The 10,899-nt window shown below is 36.4% G+C and overlaps 1 long non-coding RNA gene across 3 annotated transcripts; it reads left to right on the plus strand.

Annotated features, from left to right (window-relative positions):
- The first annotated feature begins 1,757 nt into the window (after positions 1-1,757).
- Positions 1,758-10,697, plus strand: LOC140534041 (uncharacterized). 3 transcript variants are annotated; one of them, XR_011977149.1, is made up of 3 exons: positions 1,795-2,371; positions 4,199-9,020; positions 9,181-10,697. It is a non-coding gene; the product is annotated as an uncharacterized lncRNA (long non-coding RNA). The 3 variants fall into 3 exon arrangements; XR_011977150.1 differs by having other exon boundaries at positions 1,813-2,371; positions 4,199-5,016; positions 8,772-10,697; XR_011977148.1 differs by having other exon boundaries at positions 1,758-2,371; positions 4,199-10,697.
- Positions 10,698-10,899: the final 202 nt, after the last annotated feature.

Genomic DNA, 10,899 nt, shown 5'->3' on the forward strand with positions numbered 1-10,899 from the left:
CCGAACATTATACACAGTAACAGCAACGTTGCATAATGATTGAATGTGAATGCTTTAGCTCTTCTCAGCAATAACAATGATCCAAAACAATTCCGAAGGACTCATGATGAAAAATGCTATCCACCTCCAGAGAAAGAACTAATGGAGTCTGAATGCAGATTGAAGCACATTATTTTTCACTTTAATTTTGTGTGTGGTTTTTTCCTTTTCGGTCTGTGTCTTCTTTCACATGACTAATATGGAAATATGTTTTGCATGATTACACATGTATAACCTATATCAAATTGCTAACTATCTCAGGTAAGGGGGAGGTAAGGGAAGTAGGGAGAAAATTTGCAACTCAAAATTTAAGAAAAATGAGCGTCAAAATTGCCTTTACATTTAATTAATTGGGAGAAAATAAAATATTATAAAATAAAATTGTCATGAAGGGAATAGTAAGAAATAATCCTAAATAATATTGCTTCTTTGATCTTCTATTTGCTCTTTAACCTAATTGTGCCTTAAGTAATATTATTTAGACTCTTTAAGTCTATGTCCTTTGTTTAAATTTACCTTACTGATTATAATTTTTACTGCACAATGGTATATAAAGGATGCATTCTTTATTCATTTTATTCATTCATTCAGTATACATTTATTAAGCACCTATGTGCCAGGCACTGTGTTAAGTTCTGGGAATATAAAAAGAGGCAAATGACAGTCTTGCCCTCAAGGAACCAATAGTTTCATATTCTAGCATGTGATCAGGTTTTGTAAAGGTGATATACAATTTGAAAAAACAAATGCATTTCCCTCAGAAATCATTCTATATATATTTTTAGTTTTGAGATACTACTTGACTGAGCCTAGGGAGTGATGCAGTTTGGACTGGGTTCAGTCCTGGGGGACCTTGTCTCTGAGAGGGGGCTGCCTTTCCACCCTCTCATTGGCTCATTAAAGTTCTAATTCCACCTTCCCAGGAACAATTTTACTTATAGCTTAGGTTATAACTCATATATGCCCCCCCCAAAAAATTGGGGAGTAAAAGAGATACTCACTGTACTGTAGCAATATGAATACGTGTCTACCCAGAAAAAGAAATGGTAAATATAGAGTCACAGCTCAAAATAACATAATTAACAGGATTTTGTTAAGTAATTTGCCTTATGACAAAGGTTACAATTGGCTGGAAGGTTCTTGTAGTCTGCACATGTTCTGTCCAAGTCACATTTCCATATTTTAAATTTAATTTTCAGGGTACATGTTGTTGGCTCCTCTCCGTCCACTAAAAAAAAAAAAAAAAAAAAAAGAACATAATCTCCTTAAGGACAAGGACTGTTTAATTTTGGTTTTAGGCGCCTTTGTGCCTCAAATGGCTAGCACAGTACCTGGCACATAGTACTTTAAAAATGCTTGTTGAATAGAATTGACTCAATACTGTTATAATATATCTTCCCTTTTTCTCCTCCTTTCAAAATGAAAAATAAAAGTAGAAATCAACATTAGCTTCCTGCAATTTACAATATGTAGAAAAATTTAATCCTGGTCCCTTTCCTCCCCTCCCTCTTTCTGTCCAGCCCAAGCCACTTAGTCTGAGTATTTACTTTTTGTAATCAGTCATCCGTAGTGGTAGTTTGTTTTGAATGAATCAATGCCCTTCCCAACCCCACCCACCCCTTCATATGTTCCTTCTCTCGTTGCAATCCAGATCAACCTCCTATTTACTCTATTTAGTACTTTTATCATTATAATTATTTTTAATCTTCTTTTGTTAAACTCAGCTAAGTGTTAAATTCAGAACTCCATTTCCCTCTATCTTTTACACTAGTACCCCAGTTACAAGAAATATGTCTCCCCCTTTTCCTTTCCTAGGTAGTGTTTCACATTATTTGTTTGCTCATTTTTCAATACTCAAGTCCAAAACTAGTCTCTTTCTGTTCCTTCATTTACCACGTGGAAAGGCTGGCACTCCAAAAGGACAATAAGGTTTTTTTTCTCCCCTCTCCCCCATACAGAAGGTAGTCATGCATAATCACTTAGCCTTTCCAAGGTGTTCAAACTTGTTTACCTTCCTCAAGTCTATTTTGTCTAAGACTCAGCCCAGCTCTGGTTTTCTCAGTTGGAATACAGTGATGGAGTACTATTAAGTATACATTTCTTTGCCTGTAGGATTATGTTCAACTATTTAAGAGATAATTTTTTCTTGACTGTAAGCCATTTTCCATTTATTTTATGGGTATGTCATACTCTGTTCTTTCCTTTCTTTTCCATTGGTGCTGCATGAGTCTTGGTACATGATCTGGCTCTTCTTGGCTGCTTACATTGATCTGGGAATCATGGAATTTAATAATCACATTTATGGATGAATGAATGATGAGACTCCTCTCTGGTAAGTAACCTGTGGGATTCTAACAGTCTATACTTTACCTTGTATTCTTTTACAATTTTGTGAAACATGGTATTCAGCTCTTATCACCTCATACCAAGACTTTTATAATAGTTTCCTAATGCGCCTCCCTGCTTCAATTATCTCTCCAATCTTTTCTCCAAAGCACAGGTCTATCATGTTCTCCCTCCCCTTCCTTCTCCTCTCCTTTGGAAGGTAAATTTGGATGGCCAAAAGTTGCCCAGTTGACCCGGGTCTTACTGCCTCCTTTCCTTTCCCCTTTTCTTTCCCCTCTTCCCTCCCCTCCCCCCCTCCCCTCCTCTTCTCTCCTCTCCTTTCTTTTCCTTTCCTTTTCCCCTCCCAAAACCTTAAACCTACTACACTCTGAAACTGGGACTCCAAGGGGCCCCTGCCAAGGGCTCCTAGACTCCCCTACCTTTACAGTGATTATCAATACTAACTGTTGCTGTTTCCCACCCACCCTGATGTCTTTCTTTTTTCTTGACCTCATTAAAGGGGCCATGCCCTGGCTACTTCTTAAACAGGCCTATTCAATGAACAGGCATTGCCTTACCCTAAGTGAGTACCTGCAAAGACCTTGGCCTAAAGGCCCCAAGGTCTCCCAGTGCATCCTGGGCCATCTCCAGTCATCCTGAGGAATATCAGGTCATTGGATCCAGAGGGCTCTGGAGGAGAAGTGAGGCTGGTGACCTGCACAGCCCTCTTTCACTCAAAACAAAGTCAAGTGCAAGTCATGTCATTCTTTCTCTGATGGCATGGTCTTCTTTGGCAATGAAGGACAAACACGATCATGCTCATGCACAGGTAGTGATTCCCTTGTCTCCTTTGTTTCATACTTAAAGGGTTTCACAATCTGACTCCAGCCTACCTTTCCAGACTTATTACACATTACTCCACTTTGTGCACTTTATATTTTACCCAAATGGACTACTTGCTGTTTTGCTTATAAAACATTCTAGCTCCTATTTGTTTTTTCACACAGGCTGTTGCTGATGCCTGGAATGCACTCCCTCCTCACCCCTTCCTCTTAGAATTCCTAGTTTCCTTCAAAGATAAGCTCAAGTGCCACCTTCAATACAACAACACCTTACCAGACTTGCCTCCCCAGTTGCAAGGGCCTCCTGCCCACAATGATTAGAAATGTTTACTATGGATACATTTTGTATTTACTTGTACATGGACATGTTATTTTCCCCTGATAGAGTGTGAGATTCTTGAGAACAAGAACTGTTTCATTTGTGTATTTGTACCCCCAGCATCTTGCACAGAGCTTGGCACTTAGGAGTTACTTAATAAATATTTTTCATTTGATTGGTTATCTTTTTAAGATCGATCTTAGTCTACACCAGATTCATTCCTAGGGGTACTTTGGCTTCTAATGAGAATAGGGCTAGGTTCTCTTCTCTTATACTCTTTAGTGTGTTAAATACCCATTCAGGTCCCCTAGAGACAATATCATTTAAAGTTTGGTTTTGGGATCATGTCTATATCTCCCAGAAACATATTCAATGTACAACATAAAATCATGGGGAAAAATATTTATTTACTATACAGGAAAGAAAACACAAAAGGCTCACAATGCACATTGATAGAATAACTTAAATCAGAATTCGGTAACCCAACTTATAACTACTATTACAGTCTCTCAAGACATTGATTCTTAAACCTCGTCAGGACACAGAAAAGTTTTCAGGACTGCTAACTAAGCATTTTATGTTTTTAACTCAGCTCTGTACTATTCAGACAATTGCCAGTCATTCTTCAGCTGGTGGTTATCTGCTCAGAGTTATCATTATCTTTATTTTACAGATAAGGAAACTGTGGTCAACCAATGGACTTCTCCTGAACTCATAAGATCATCTACATGGAGATAAAAATTGAACTCATGGGAGCTAATGAGATTACCAAGATAGATGGTATGGAGAGAGGAGAGAAGAGAACCCAGGACAGAGCCTTGGGTATGGCAATGAAGGGGGCAGCTAGGTGGCGCAGTAAATAGAGCACTGGGCTTGGAACCAGAAAGACTTCTTCAAGAATTCAAGTCTAGCCTCAGACACTAGCTGTGTGACCCTGGGCAAGTCACTTAACCCAGCTTGCCTTAGTTTCCTCATCTGTAAGATAAGCTGGATAAGAAAATGGCAAACTGCTCCAGTATCTTTGCTGAGAAAACCCCAAAGAGTCAGACACAACTGAATAAATGACAATTAAGAGATTATGTGGAATGATGTTGAAAACCAGACTGTGAGAGGGCTAAGAAATTAGTGAAAGTAGATGAAGCAGAAGAAAAGAGTATAAATAGCTCTTTCTAGGTGTTTGGCTATAAAAGAATGAAGAGGTAATAATATAGAAGAATAGTCTAAGCCCTAAACTTTAAGGTATGCGGAATAAATAAGTACTAGAGACTAATTCATATTCATAGGCACAAATTGACAGAACCTGGACCTTAATGCTTAACAGGAAATAATTTGATAAATTCTCTTTGTACTTATTCTGTATATACTTACATATTTCCTTGTCATCTCCCTCATTAGAATGTAAACTTTTTGCACTCTGACCATCATGCTCATCATACCCCTCTTCCCCATCTCCTACTACCAGAACCTTGGAACCATTCTAATCTATGACAGGTGAGTTTTTGTACTATGTTGGGTGGAACTAGGCCTTCACTTCACTTTCTTGACACTGTTTCCAAACCGAGAAACAATACCATCCCCCTCCCTCTTTCTAGCTCCCTTTCATGTGTTATCTTCCTCTTATCAGAATAGTAAGCCTCTTAGGGTCAGGCACTGCTTTGCTTGCTTATTTATATCCCCAGTGTAACTTAACATAGTGTGTGGCACAAAGTAAGCACTTAATAAATACATTTTGCATTCATTCATCCATCTATCCATCCATCCATCCATCCATCCATCCATCCATCCATCCATCCATCCATCCATCCATCCATTCATCCTTCCTTCCTTCCTTTCATCTGTCCAGCCATCTATCTATCTATCTATCTATCTATCTATCTATCTATCTATCTATCTATCTATCTATCCATCCATCTATCTATCTATCATCTATCTATCTGTCTGTCTGTCTATTGTTTCACTTATTGCATTTGCACTCCCAGTGACTAGCACAATTCCTGACGCACAGTATTCAGTAGTTTTTGATTGATTTTTATAATTTATATTACCTTAAAGTTTAAGGCTTAAACTGTTCTTCTATATTATTACCTCTTCATTCTTTTATAGCCAAACACCTAGAAGGAGCCATTTATACTCTTTCCTTCTACATCACCTATATATTTATCTATAGTTTATATTATAATATATATACAATATATAATAATATAAATATATATTATATAATTATAATATATTATTATAGTTTATTTATAAGATGAATCAGAAAGCGATATGGGAATTTCACAAATATTTGTGAATTGTACACATTGACATTTCCTAGAAGTTTGAGTCTTCTGCTCTATATTTTAATAAAATGGCAGTTATAGCAAAAGCTATAATCTTATTTAAGCTTAAAATTATTAACCTCTTTGATAGAATTATAAAAGGGTTTTAATTAATTTGTCAACAGCGTTTCTGTTTAAAGACATTAACTCAAATCTATTCTAATGTATATACTTATCATCATATACTTAATTCATATACAAACAATAATACATACCTCTTCATGTACATAATTTATATGTAATGTGCATGAATGTGTTCATATGGACATGTCCACAAGCAAAAAGATACCATACTTACAATAAAAATCATATACATTGATATCAGTGAAAAAAAACTATTAGAAATAATTCCACACACCTCTAGTGCCTATCTATTCATCAAGAAAATTCGTATCTAAATGGTAGCAAATTCAAGAAAGTGTTGGCAACCGTTTCCATGCGTAGCCCGTTATCAAAGGGGCTAATGGAGCATTCACTCCATCCTACCATCTTAAAGTAATTGATTGGCTATGAGTACACCAATAGATGTAGAAAAAGCTTAAGAAAAAGTATAACATTCATTTATGCTATAAAAATTCAAATCAACGAACACGCCCTACAAAACACAAGTATAGAAGGACCATTTTTTAACACAGCAAAAAGTTTCCATCTAAAACCAAAAGCTAACATTACACATAATAAGGAAAACACTATTAGTTTTCCCAACAAATATTGGAGTAAAGCAAGGATATCTCCTTTCCCTGATGTTATTTGACATAGCTTTGAGACATCATAGCAATAGCAATAAGACAAGAGAAATTAAAGGCAAAGATTATTTAGAAAATCCTCATTTGCTGATGACTTGATAATTCACTCAGGAAATCCTAGGAAATCAGAGAAGAAACTGAGACAACTAGTAACTTTAGTAAAATTTCAAGACATAGAATGAACTGTCAAGTATCAACAGCATTTGTATATGCAATAATAAAAATCAGGAAACTCTAATAGAAAGGAAAGTCATATTTGAAGTAACTTAAAATGGGACTCAGCTATCAAAGTAGATTCAATAGATGTAGACAAAGTCTTTGAAAAAGAATACATTCACTCATGCTAAAAAAAAAAGTCAAGTCAACAAGCATAGCCTACAAAGTTTAAGCACAGAAGAAATTTTTTTAATGCAGTAAAAGTTGTAAAAATACAATAAAAATATGGTTTTATTGTTGTTCAGTCATTTTAGTAGTGTTGAACTTTTCTTGACCCCATCTGGGTTTTTTTTGGTAAAGATACTGGAGTGGTTTGCCATTTCCTTCTCCAGATCATTTTATAGGTGAAGAACTCAGGCAAACAGGGTTAAATTACTTGCCTAGTGTCACACAGCTAGTAAGAGTCTGAGGCCAGGTTTGAACTGATGAATATGAGTCTATCTGACTTCAGGCCTGGCACTCTATCCACTGTGCCACCTAGCTGCCCCCTAGGGAAAAAAAAAATACAGCTAAAATATAGTAAAAAAAAAAAATCCAAACTATACCTATATAGATACAATTATAAAAATTTTCCTTAAAGAAATAAAGAACAACTTAAATAACTAGAGAGATCCTTAGTGCTCACAGCTGGGCTGTGCCACTGTAATAAAAATAATAGTACTCCCCAAATCAATTTACAAATTTAGTGACTGTAAGGTTAATGTAAGGTTAATGGGGGAAGAGTTAAAGATCTTCCCCATTCATTAGTAGGCCTCAGACACCTTTTCTTAATTTCTAATGAGGCACAGGATTAGAGGGTTGTGCCCTCCAGCCCTGAAAAGAATATTTACTCTGAGGTGAGGTTTTGCTTTGGGGTTTATTTTTTGAAAGAAGATTCCTGTGCCAGATGAGACTCTGGGTAGCTGTTTTAAGAAGCCCCCTGGTTTTGAAAACCCAGATGTTGGTGCTTCTCTCTCTGGTAATGATGTATGCATTATCTGGGGTCAGACAGTCGGAAGCCCTGTCTGTTGGTCTTTCTGTTTGTAATTTCTGCTTGTAATTTTTGTTTGTATTTTCTCTAAAGTTGCTGACTTTTTCCTAAGGGTACTGACTAAGTGAATGAACTAAGTGAATGATATATGTGCCTGAATAAAGTAGATTATTGACCCCTCCAAATCTGCTTTCCTTTTAGAAAAGCAGATCTAAGAACCTGTACAGCAGGGCTTCCTGTGTATGCCAGATTCCTCGCTGATACAGTGACATACCAATCAAACTGTCACAGGAATATTTCATAAACCCAAATCAAATAATAATAAAATTAATCTTAAGGAGCAAAAGATCTAGAATATCAAAGGAATAATTTTTTAAAAGGAGAAATAACACTTCCAGACCTCAAACATTATAAAGCAATAATCATCAAAACTATTTGATATGGGTTAAAAATAGAAAAATAGGTCACTGGGGGAAAAAAAGAAACAAAAAATCAATTACAAGTACCTGAAACTCAATAATCTCACATGGGGTAAATCTGAAAACATAAATTGCCCAGCAAGGACTACCTGTTTAATAAGAATTGATGGAAAAATTGGAAAGTAGTTTGGCAGGAATTTGGTTTGGAGGAACATTTTATACCATATGTCACGACAAATCCAAAATGGATATGTGACCTGAAATCATTAAAATTAAGCTAAATCAAATCCTACTATTAAAAAGTTGTAATAAAAAAGAAAAGGAGAGCAGATCAACATAGCTATGGCTGGGGAAGAGAGGGAGAATTCTTAACTATACCCTTTGATTCAGAGATTTTACTTGTAAGCATATGATTCAAAGAGGTCAATGGAAAAAAAGAAAATCCTCATGTGGGACAAAAAATTTATAGCAGTATTTTCTATAGTAGCAAAGAACTAGAAAAAAATGTCAATGTATTGGGGCAGGGCAATTTTGGTGCATGGGCTCGAAGAAATGATGAATGTTATGATTACAGAGAAACTTTGAAATATTTATTCAAAATGATACAAGCAGAATCAGAAAAACAAAATACACAGTGATTATAACAACGAAAATCAAAAGAACACATCAAGATGGTTGAAACTGGATGCTGCACAATGAAAATGGCTAAGTTTTGGTCCCAAAGAAGAGACATGGGAAGACACCTCCTCCCATCTTCATTACAGAAACAGGGATTCATGGGTGTGGAACACTGATTTTAACATCAGATTCTTTTGATTGACTGGTTAGTATTGTAGAACTTTTTTCTGTTAAATTTTTTTTAATTTTAATGGATGGCTCTCTGGGAGGAGGAGGGGAAGGAGGAGAAGGAATAAATTAGAAAATACAGGTGATGTAAAAGCAAAAGATAATCAGCAGAAACTTATTTTCTCTGTTTTCCCCAGATGCTAAAATGGGCATTCCTATCTTCTTCTAGTCCACTGAACTGAAACATTTCTTCTGGATTTTTCATTCTCTAGGAGGTGTAGATCCTTGCAGCCTAAAGTGCTGGACTAGAGATTAGGTCCTCCTGTGGCCTTTGCAAATGAAAATGTTGACCTTTATACTTTCAAGCTGTTTCAGCATGTGAATGAGTTGTTAAAAGACACATAGAGACTTAGAGATTGACATTTTATGACTTTTTACATTTTGTTGAGTTCTTAAAATATCATTAGATTATGAACCCCTTAAGGATATCCTCTATGTCTTATTCATCTTTGTATATTCCCTTATCTCTTAGTACAGTGCTTCCTGTGGAGTAAATATATTCTATTCCAAATAAATGGAATGTATTATTTAATATTTTAGAACATTACTTAGAAAATATTTTAATATATGGTTCAATCAGCACAGATATAGTCAGGTCAAAAAAAAATCTCTCCTATCTTTGATGTTTTGTTAGCTTGAATGCTTGCATGGAATCTCAGGGCCCTTCTAGATACGTGCCACATTCTGGTTTGGAGGAATGAACCAAAGGGTATGATTCTAAAATTGAAATTGGGTTCTATAGTTCTCTGCACTTATTGTAATGGGTCACTGCTGGGACAGAAAAAAAAACTCTAAAGCATAGAGCTTTAGAGACAGAATGGAGGGAATAGGGTGATACTGGTTTGTACATCCTAGTCCCTGAAGGACAAAATGAACTCACCCCTAGGAAATGTCCAAAACTATCCAAATCCACACTAAAGAAACCTTAACTTCTGGGTGACTCAATAAGTTACTAGAGAGGGTATGAAGTGTGATTTGAATTTCCTTCATGGACCTGCTACTCCCAATCCTCCTGATCGTGCCCCCTTCTCTTTTTTTTCTTTTTAAATTTTCCACATCTGCATAGCTTAGTGACTCCCCAGTGTTCCCTGGGCTCCCCAGACTTGATGCCATGACATCAATCCCCTGGGCCCTTCAGAAAGTCATGTTTTACTGCTTAAGTAGAGTATTTAGAACCTGATGATGGTAATAAAATTCCCAAATGGCCCAAATAATTGCTACCTCTGCAACTCAACCAGATGCCCCAGCCATGTACTGAAGAAGCCCCAGTTAGATTATCAATGAATATAATGTACTTGATAGTACAAAGTACTTCTTCTTTTGTCTTGCCCTGGCTCAAACCCAGACCTATCTCTAAGCAGCAAAACCTTACTGTATCAGACGTTGTACAAATACAACCCCATCCTCCATCCTCCTATGAGTGTGTGCCTAGTTGAGGATTTCCTTCAAGGCTCAGCACAAAGATTTCACTTTCTCATGAAGCCTTCCTCAATTCCTCTAGCTGGAAGTGATTTATCACTCACCACATCTCATAGAACTTTGACCTATTCTCATGTACTTAATGTGCTTCAATTTGTATTGCCACATATTTATCTGTGTATGTTTTATCACTTCTACTCGATTACTAGATAAAAAAATAATCTCCTTCAAGGCAGATCCTGTCTTTTTTTTATCTCACACAGAACCCAGCAATGAATTATAGAGTTTTTGGAATAAATAAAAATGGACTATGGACCTGAATCATGAATCTGTTGCCTTCAGGACCCATAGCCAATGATGGGGAACTGAGGGAGAGGAAACATTATCCCTGTCCTCAGGGGAACCTCAGTCTGATAGGGGAGATGTTTAATAAACAC

Source organism: Notamacropus eugenii, chromosome 3 (assembly GCF_028372415.1).
Source record: "Notamacropus eugenii isolate mMacEug1 chromosome 3, mMacEug1.pri_v2, whole genome shotgun sequence".
In the NCBI taxonomy this organism is placed as follows: domain Eukaryota; kingdom Metazoa; phylum Chordata; class Mammalia; order Diprotodontia; family Macropodidae; genus Notamacropus; species Notamacropus eugenii.